Source organism: Entelurus aequoreus, linkage group LG06, assembly GCF_033978785.1.
Source record: "Entelurus aequoreus isolate RoL-2023_Sb linkage group LG06, RoL_Eaeq_v1.1, whole genome shotgun sequence".
Lineage (NCBI taxonomy): Eukaryota > Metazoa > Chordata > Actinopteri > Syngnathiformes > Syngnathidae > Entelurus > Entelurus aequoreus.
The window spans coordinates 11,169,082-11,178,585 of record NC_084736.1 but is presented as its reverse complement, the minus strand read 5'-3'; the positions used below and the strand labels follow the sequence as shown (position 1 = coordinate 11,178,585).

The window sequence follows — 9,504 nt, the reverse complement described above, 5'->3', positions numbered from 1 at the left end:
ACCTGAAGAGAAACACAAGAGAAGTGTGTGTTGTTGACTTGCAAAACATAATCAATGAAGCAAATCCAATGCAACAGGGTGTTTTTATTATTATTATTATTAATATTATTTAATTATATAATATTATTTAATAATATAATATTATTTATTTATTATTTATTATTATATTATTTATTATTTAAAAATATATATTATTTAATAATATAATATTATTTATTTATTATTATTTATTTATTTATTATTATTATTAATATTATTTATTTCCTGCCTTTCTACGAGCGCAATCACTTCATAATAATGTTAATAATCACCAAGCATATCACTCCAAAATCCAGTTTACGTGCCAGCTTGACATTCCTCGCAGAGAATATGTTCAAAAACAATCCGTCGCCTTTAAATTCAAATGATGCACTGAGAAGAATCATGTGCCCTGTGGTAATGAAACACCTTGCCTTCCACCTTCTTGTTTGTCCTGTCACGTCGGACATATTACCAACTTTCTTGCTGTCGCAGAAATAGCATCTCAGCACCTCTCAGCGTTTTTCTGCAAAAAAAAAAAACCAACACAAAACATCGATATTATTCGGCTAAATGATGTAGCGCACAGGAGGCTGCACTTGTGTTTTGTTTCTTTCCCCCACTTCTGACACTTGGTGAGGTTTACAGTAGGAACGTGTCAACACCTGCTGAGTGTTGTCAGCAGACTTCTTCTTGATCCTTCTTCAAACTGGAAACGCAAACACGCAGCACAAAAAATAAAGCTTTGGACAAACTTCCACAAAGGGTTGGTCATCTAAAGCAGCAACGCTCACCAGTCTTGTTAGAATAATTATGTATATATTACAGGGGTGTCCAAACTTTTTCCACCGAGGGCCGCACACGGAAAAATTCAAGCCTGCGGGGGCCATTTTGATATGTGTCATTTTCAAATGATAACAAAATATATGGATTTTTTTTTTTTTTACCTTTAGGGCTCCCGGGGACCATAAAGGGTCTAAGTCATTAAAATATTAAAAACAAGTCAAATTATTATTTTATTTTTTAAATTTAATGCTTACAGTAAATCTCTACCTCTCCAGCATCCAAGCCTCCATCATCCATCCCTCCATCATCATCTCTTCATCATCATCCCTCCATTATCCATCGTCCATTCCTCCATCATCCATCCCCCCATCATCCATCCCTCCATCATCATCCCCCCATCATCCATCCCTCCATCATCATCCCTCCATCATCCATCCCTCCATCGTCATCCCCCCATCATCCATCCCTCCATCATCATCCCTCCAATATTCATCGTCCATTCCTCCATCATCCATCCCTCCATCCCTCATCATCATCTCTTCATCATCATCCCACCATCATCCATCGTCCATCCCTCCATCATCCATCATCATCCCTCCATCATCATCCCTCCATCATCCATCCCACCATCATCATCCCTCCATCATCGTCCCTCCATCATCATCCCTTCATCATCATCCCTCCAATATTCATCGTCCATTCCTCCATCACCCATCCCTCCATCATCCACCATCATCTCTTCATCATCCATCGTCCATCCCTCCATCATCCATCATCATCCCTCCATCATCATCCCTCCATCATCCATTCCACCATCATCATCCCCCATCATAATCCCTCCATCATCATCCCTCCATCATTCATCCCTCCATCATCATCCTTTCATCATCATCCCTCCATCATCCATCCCTCCATCATCATCCCTTCATCACATCCAACCATCGTCCATCCAACCATCGTCCATCCCTCCATCATCCATTCCTTCATCATCATCCCTCCATCATCCATCCCTCCATCATACATCCCTCCATCATCATCCCTTCTTAAACATCACTCCATTGTCCATCCAACCATCGTCCATTCCTCCATCATCCATCCCTCCATCATCATCCCTTCATCACATCCAACCATCGTCCATCCAACCATCGTCCATCCCTCCATCATCCATCCCTCCATCATACATCCCTCCATCATCATCCCTTCTTAAACATCACTCCATTGTCCATCCAACCATCGTCCATTCCTCCATCATCCATCCCTCCATCACCATCCCTCCATCATCCATCCCTCCATCATCATCCCTTCATCACATCCAACCATCGTCCATCCAACCATCGTCCATCCCTCCATCATCCATTCCTTCATCATCATCCCTCCATCATCCATCCCTCCATCATACATCCCTCCATCATCATCCCTTCTTAAACATCACTCCATTGTCCATCCAACCATCGTCTATTCCTCCATCATCCATCCCTCCATCATACATCCCTCCATCATCATCCCTCCATCACCATCCCTCCATCATCCATCCCTTCATCATCATTCCTCCATCATCCATCCCTCCATGGTCCATCCCTCCATAGTCAATACCTCCATCATCCATCCCTCCATCATCACCCATCCCTCCATAGTCCATCCCTCCACCATCCACCCCTCTATCATCCATCCCTCCATCATCCATCCCTCTATCATCCATCCCTCTATCATCATCCCTAATCGTCCATCCTTCCATCATCCATCCCTCCATCAGCATCCCTCCATCATCCATCCCTCCATCAGCATCCCTCCATCATCCATCTCTCCATAGTATATCAACTTTAGGTTGATATGAAATTAAAAAAAAACAAAAATGTTTTATGCCTTTTCTGTCAAGACAACTTAGTTTTTTTATGATAAAACTGAAATATGCAGTATTTCCCCCACTGCCCAAAACATTCAGAAAGCAATGTTTGATGTGAAGTAATTAGAGCCTTAAAAACATCAATAATGCAAGACACCATTGATATTAATTGATTGTTATTTTTGAGTAATCACAGTGAAAAGATAAATAAAATCCCATTAAATATATTTAGGATACAAAAGGTGCCCCACTCAAAGTGATACATTTGCATTAGTTTTTTTTTACTTTCAACACTTAAGTTACGAGATCAACTTCAGATATATCTGTCAATTTTACGTTTTAACTATTATTTTGTTTGTTTTATGCTCTGTTGTCAAAGAAAACGTTGATGTTTTTGTATGGCAACCACACAATATATGCAATATTTTCCACATAAAACATTTTTAAAGTGAAATATTTGAAATAATTGGAGCATTGAATAGGTCAATAATTCATTATAACATTGTTTTTTTTTTGTTTTTTTTTTAGCAATGGCAAAAATAAGCAAAAAAAAGCACACACAAAAAAAGCCTGCATGGCAGCTTTGTGTCAACATTGCAACTTTTTCTAGTTAGATTTCACCTCGTTCTACTTTTTTTAATGTTTATTTTTTATTTTTGCAATAGCATTTCCAGAATGTGTGGCGGGCCGGTAAACAATTAGCTGCGGGCCGCAAATGGCCCCCGGGCCACACTTTGGACACCCCTGATATATTATCACACAACTCTATGCTTAAGGGCTGTTGCTATAGTTATTATCTGTATTTTTCTATCTGTGCAAAGCTGGCAAGTCTTCAAGGAAAAATGCACTTTTTTTGGAATTTTGACTATCATTCACAATCCTTATGCAAGACAAGCACACACATGTTTTTCTATTTTTATGCATTCTAAATCGTAAATAAACGTTAGTAAAAGTCAGCTAGCGATGGAGCCTTCGGGAGTCGCTCTAGTCCGCATATAAAACGCTCTGAAAAAAACACCTCCATTGATGTTTTCTACACATGCTGTAAGTACATATGTAATGTAGAAACAGGCCCATTCATAACATTTAATATTTACGAATTTTGCTCATATTAAGCATACGTCGATATATTAATTTCACAGACTCATCACAGCGTTCGCTTTTTTCTTCGACAACAGAGACTACACTCATGCAGACTTCATAAGAGCCATCAAACATAATAAAACATTCACTTACTGTACAATGTCTGCTCTCACTGGAATGACGACTGATGGGATGTTTATAGTCCTCATAGAAAAGACGAGCTTCGAGCACACCTGGGAAATGAAAGCCATTTCTGGTGACTACCTCTTGAAGCCCATCGAGAGAATGCCAAGAGTGTGCAAAGCAGTAATCAGAGCAAAGGGTGGCTATTTTGAAGAAACTAGAATACAAAACACGTTTCCAGTTATTTCACCTTTTTTTGTTACTCCACATGTGTTCATTCATAGTTTTGATGCCTTCAGTGACAATTTACAATGTAAATAGTCATGAAAATAAAGAAAAACACATTGAATGAGAAGGTGTGTCCAAACCTTTGGCCTCTACTGTGTATTAACCCTCTACTTCGACACCCTCAGGTCCCTGTTAGAGGAATATTTTCAGTTTCGATACCCGTCAAGATCGGTTCTCTCTCTCCGGTGCCAATATCACAATTGTTTGTATCAAAACCGGTGAAGTTGGCACGCTGTGTAATTTGTAAATAACAAAAAAATACAATGATTAGCAAATCCTTTTCAACTTACATTCAATTGAATAGACTGCAAAGACAAGATATTTAATGTTCCAACTGAGAAACTTAATTTTTTTTTGCAAATAATCATTAACTTAGAATTTATTGGCAGCAAAACATTGCAAAAAAGTTGTCACAGGGGCATTTTTACCACTGTGTTACATGGCCTTTCCTTTTAACAACACTCAGTAAACGTTTGGGAACTGAGGAGACACATTTTTGAAGCTTTTCAGGTGGAATTATTTCCCATTCTCGCTTGATGTACAGCTTAAGTTGTTCAACGACGTCCACAGTTTACCAAAACAATTTGAAATGTGGACTCGTCAGACCACAGAACACTTTTCCACTTTGCACCAGTCCATCTTGGGCCCAGCGAAGCCGGCGGCGTTTCTGGGTGTTGTTGATAAATGGCTTTCGCTTTGCCTAGTAGAGTTTTAACTTGCACTTACAGATGTAGCGACGAACTGTAGTTACTGACAGTGGTTTTCTGAAGTGTTCCTGAGCCCACGTGGTGATATCCTTTACACACTGATGTCGTTTTTTGATGCAGTACCGCCTGAGGTATCGAAGGTCCGTAATATCATCGCTTACGTGCAGTGATTTCTCCAGATTTTCTGAACCTTTTGAAGATATTACGGACCGTAGATGACGGACCGTATGCTCGTTGAGAAGTGTTGTTCTTAAACTGTTGGACAATTTGCTCACGCATTTGTTCACAAAGTGGTGACCCTCGCCCCATCCTTGTTTGTGAATGACTGAGCATTTCATGGCTTTTATACCTAATCGTGGCACCCACCTGTTCCCAATTAGCCTGTTTACCTGTGGGATTGTTCCAAATACGTGTTTGATGAGCATTCCTCGAATTTCTCAGTCTTTTTTGCCACTTGTGCCAGCTTTTTTGAAACATGCTGCAGGCATCAATTCCCAAATGAGCTAATAATTGCAAAAAATAAAGTTTACCAGTTTGAACGTTAAGTATCTTGTCTTTGCAGTCTATTCAATTGAATATAGGTTGAAAAAGATTTGCAAATCATTGTATTCTGTTTTTATTTACCATTTACAAAACTTCACTGATTTTGGTTATATTATTTTCTCTTCTTAAATGGTATCAAGAAAGTGTGTACGCTTGGCACACACACGTCAAGTTAACTTTCAGTTTCGATACCCGTCAAGATCGGTTCTCTCTCTCCAGTGCTGCTGTCACAGTGGTTTGTACTTACTCCTTTTGTGTAGAATAAATTGTTGATCTTCAGTTCTTGTCAGGTTCAAACACTGATGACATCTATTAAACAGACAAAGAAGCAAGGAATTAAAACAGATACAGAATTCAATTTAGCTCAATTGAGGAGAAACGTCTGGGCTGTACTCTTGAACAGTCTCCCACCACGCTCTGACGAAATATTGTACGCCTCCTCTTTTATTTGGACTTTCCCTGATTACATGGCAACAGCTGTTTCTAAAGGAAGGGGGGGTCGTAAACAGCCGCTGCCTTTGGCCACAAAAAAGTTCAAAGAAAAGGTGCCTGGACGTGGGTCAGGCCCTGCTTCCTCTCCGCTTTGTAGATCTCGGGTCAAGACAAAATCTTCCTGTGGATTACAATAAATCAAAGAAACCGACACCTTCATGTCGCTTCCCATCCTACACAGTGGAGTTTTACAAGCCTTTTGATTGGTAAGATCAAAGATAGCTTTTGTCTGCTTGCCGGGAACTCATTGAAACACGAAGTTTTGTGATAACTTATATACAATTATTCTGAGAGTTCTTGTCACCTTTCATAATTGATCTCTTCCTTCGAAAAAAGGAGGGTCCTAATAATCCTGTTTCCATAGCAATTTGAAGCAGATGGCTCAAGTGCCCAACACAGCAGAGAAAGGACAGGGACAGCCGGTAGAAAAAGATATAGACACGGTAAGGCCGTGATTGGTTGAGTTATGTGAAGAGGGCGGGGCCAACACAGATTAAAGATTCAACCTACAAACCCCGTTTCCATATGAGTTGGGAAATTGTGTTAGATGTAAATATAAACGGAATACAATGATTTGCAAATCATTTTCAACCCATATTCAGTTGAATATGCTACAAAGACAACATATTTGATGTTCAAACTGATAAACATTTTTTTTTTGCAAATAATAATTAACTTTAGAATTTGATGCCAGCAACACGTGACAAAGAAGTTGGGAAAGGTGGCAATAAATACTGATAAAGTTGAGGAACGCTCATCAAACACTTATTTGGAACATCCCACAGGTGTGCAGGCTAATTGGGAACAGGTGGGTGCCATGATTGGGTATAAAAGTAGATTCCATGAAATGCTCAGTCATTCACAAACAAGGACGGGGCGAGGGTCACCACTTTGTCAACAAATGCGTGAGCAAATTGTTGAACAGTTTAAGAAAAACCTTTTTCAACCAGCTATTGCAAGGAATTTAGGGATTTCACCATCTACGCTCCGTAATATCATCAAAGGGTTCAGAGAATCTGGAGAAATCACTGCACGTAAGCAGCTAAGCCTGTGACCTTCCATCCCTCAGGCTGTACTGCATCAACAAGCGACATCAGTGTGTAAAGGATATCACCACATGGGCTCAGGAACACTTCAGAAACCCACTGTCAGTAACTACAGTTGGTCGCTACATCTGTAAGTGCAAGTTAAAACTCTCCTATGCAAGGCGAAAACCGTTTATCAACAACACCCAGAAACGCCGTCGGCTTCGCTGGGCCTGAGCTCATCTAAGATGGACTGATACAAAGTGGAAAAGCGTTCTGTGGTCTGACGAGTCCACATTTCAAATTGTTTTTGGAAACTGTGGACGTCGTGTCCTCCGGGCCAAAGAGGAAAAGAACCATCCGGATTGTTCTAGGCGCAAAGTTGAAAAGCCAGCATGTGTGATGGTATGGGGGTGTATTAGTGCCCAAGGCATGGGTAACTTACACATCTGTGAAGGCGCCATTAATGCTGAAAGGTACATACAGGTTTTGGAGCAACATATGTTGCCATCCAAGAAACGTTACCATGGACGCCCCTGCTTATTTCAGCAAGACAATGCCAAGCCACGTGTTACATCAACGTGGCTTCATAGTAAAAGAGTGCGGGTACTAGACGGGCCTGCCTGTAGTCCAGACCTGTCTCCCATTGAAAATGTGTGGCGCATTATGAAGCCTAAAATACCACAACGGAGACCCCCGGACTGTTGAACAACTTAAGCTGTACATCAAGCAAGAATGGGAAAGAATTCCACCTGAGAAGCTTCAAAAATGTGTCTCCTCAGTTCCCAAACGTTTACAGAGTGTTGTTAAAAGGAAAGGCCATGTAACACAGTGGTGAACATGCCCTTTCCCAACTACTTTGGCACGTGTTGCAGCCATGAAATTCTAAGTTAATGATTATTTGCAAAAAAAAAAAAAAGTTTATGAGTTTGAACGTCAAATATCTTGTCTTTGTAGTGCATTTAATAGAATATGGGTTGAAAAGGATTTGCAATTCATTGTATTCCGTTTATATTTACATCTAACACAATTTCCCAACTCATATGGAAACGGGGTTTGTAAAATGGTGGAAGAAGTACAAATAAGTATTTGTAGTTAACCTAGCGAGAGAAGACAAGTAGAAAGTTAAAGGCCATGGACGCAGCGGGGCTACCTCGCCCCGCCGCTACCTAATTGCCGCTGACATTTAGACCAACGTGTTGAAATCAAAAGCGCTCTCATGCACGGAGAACTTTTTTTTCCACCCCTCCTTCATCTCACAATGGGAGACGTGCTCGGCAAATACCTTGCCTCTCCTCTAACCGCCCGCGCGCCGAGCATCTCAATGTCCCGACAAAACGCTCCAATTATCCCCGCTGTTTGCCTCGACAGCGCTTTCCAAATAGTCCTCCCCAGTGAAGGTGAGGCTCCCCCCCCCTGGTCAAATCTGCAGGTGAAAGGGCTTCTTCGCTCGGCAGGCCGCGACCACGCCGGACTCCTTAAGCAGCCGGCGAGCTCATTATCAAGAATTTCAAGATGTCAGCGGCCTGTAAGGTCATTGATTGCATGTTTGTTTAATCCAGCCCACATTGATATTACACTACAAAAGCACAGAAATATCAAGCAAATATTGTTGTTTTTTTTGCATCGATTGGTTTAGCGTCGTTAGCTTCTGAGCACGTCTTTTTTTCCCCACCTCCGCTTCCCTCAGGATGAAGTCAAACATTCAGGAGACATCGACTAGGGACCGAATTACTTGCCGGCCCAATCACATAATATCCACGGCTTTTCACACACACAAGTGAATGCAAGCCATACTTGGTCAACAGCCATACAGGTCACACTGAGGGCGGCCGTATAAACAACTTTAACACTGTTACAAATATGCGCCACACTGTGAACCCACACCAAACAAGAACGACAAACACATTTCGGGAGAACATCCGCACCGTAACACAACATAAACACAACAGAACAAATACTCAGAACCCCTTGCAGCACTAACTCTTCCAGGACGCTACAATATACACCCCCCCGCTACCACCTACCCCCCCACCTCAACCCCGCCCACCTCAACCTCCTCATGCTCTCTCAGGGAGAGCATGTCCCAAATTCCAAGCTGCTGTTTTGAGGCATGTTAAAAAAAAATAATGCACTTTGTGACTTCAATAATAAACATGGCAGTGCCATGTTGGCATTTTTTTTTTCATAACTTGAGTTGATTTATTTTGGAAAACCTTGTTACATTGTTTAATGCATCCAGCGGGGCATCACAACAAAATTAGGCATAATAATGTGTTGATTCCACAACTGTATATATACGTATCGGTTGATATCGGAATTGGTAATTAAGAGTTGGACAATATCGGAATATCGGATATCGGCAAAAAAGCCATTATCGGACATCTCTAATTAGAAGTCCGACAAAATCCACGGTGCTTCACTTTTTCCACATTTTGTTATGTAGCATCCTTATTCCAAAATGGTGTCCTCACAATTCTACACACAATACCCCGTAATGGCAATGTATTTTTTTTTTTTTTAATTTTATTTTGCAAATTTATTAAAACAAAAAAAAAGTTACACTCTTTTTTCAAATTCGAGTGAATTTTTTTTT

The 9,504-nt window shown here is 40.8% G+C and overlaps 1 long non-coding RNA gene across 1 annotated transcript; it reads right to left on the bottom strand.

Annotated features, from left to right (window-relative positions):
• Positions 1 to 272: 272 nt before the first annotated feature.
• LOC133651446 (uncharacterized) lies at positions 273 to 5,700 on the bottom strand. Its single transcript, XR_009826411.1, has 3 exons — positions 5,639 to 5,700; positions 3,884 to 3,963; positions 273 to 544 (listed from the first exon to the last, which is right to left on the bottom strand). It is a non-coding gene; the product is annotated as an uncharacterized LOC133651446 (long non-coding RNA).
• Between the last annotated feature and the right edge of the window lie 3,804 nt (positions 5,701 to 9,504).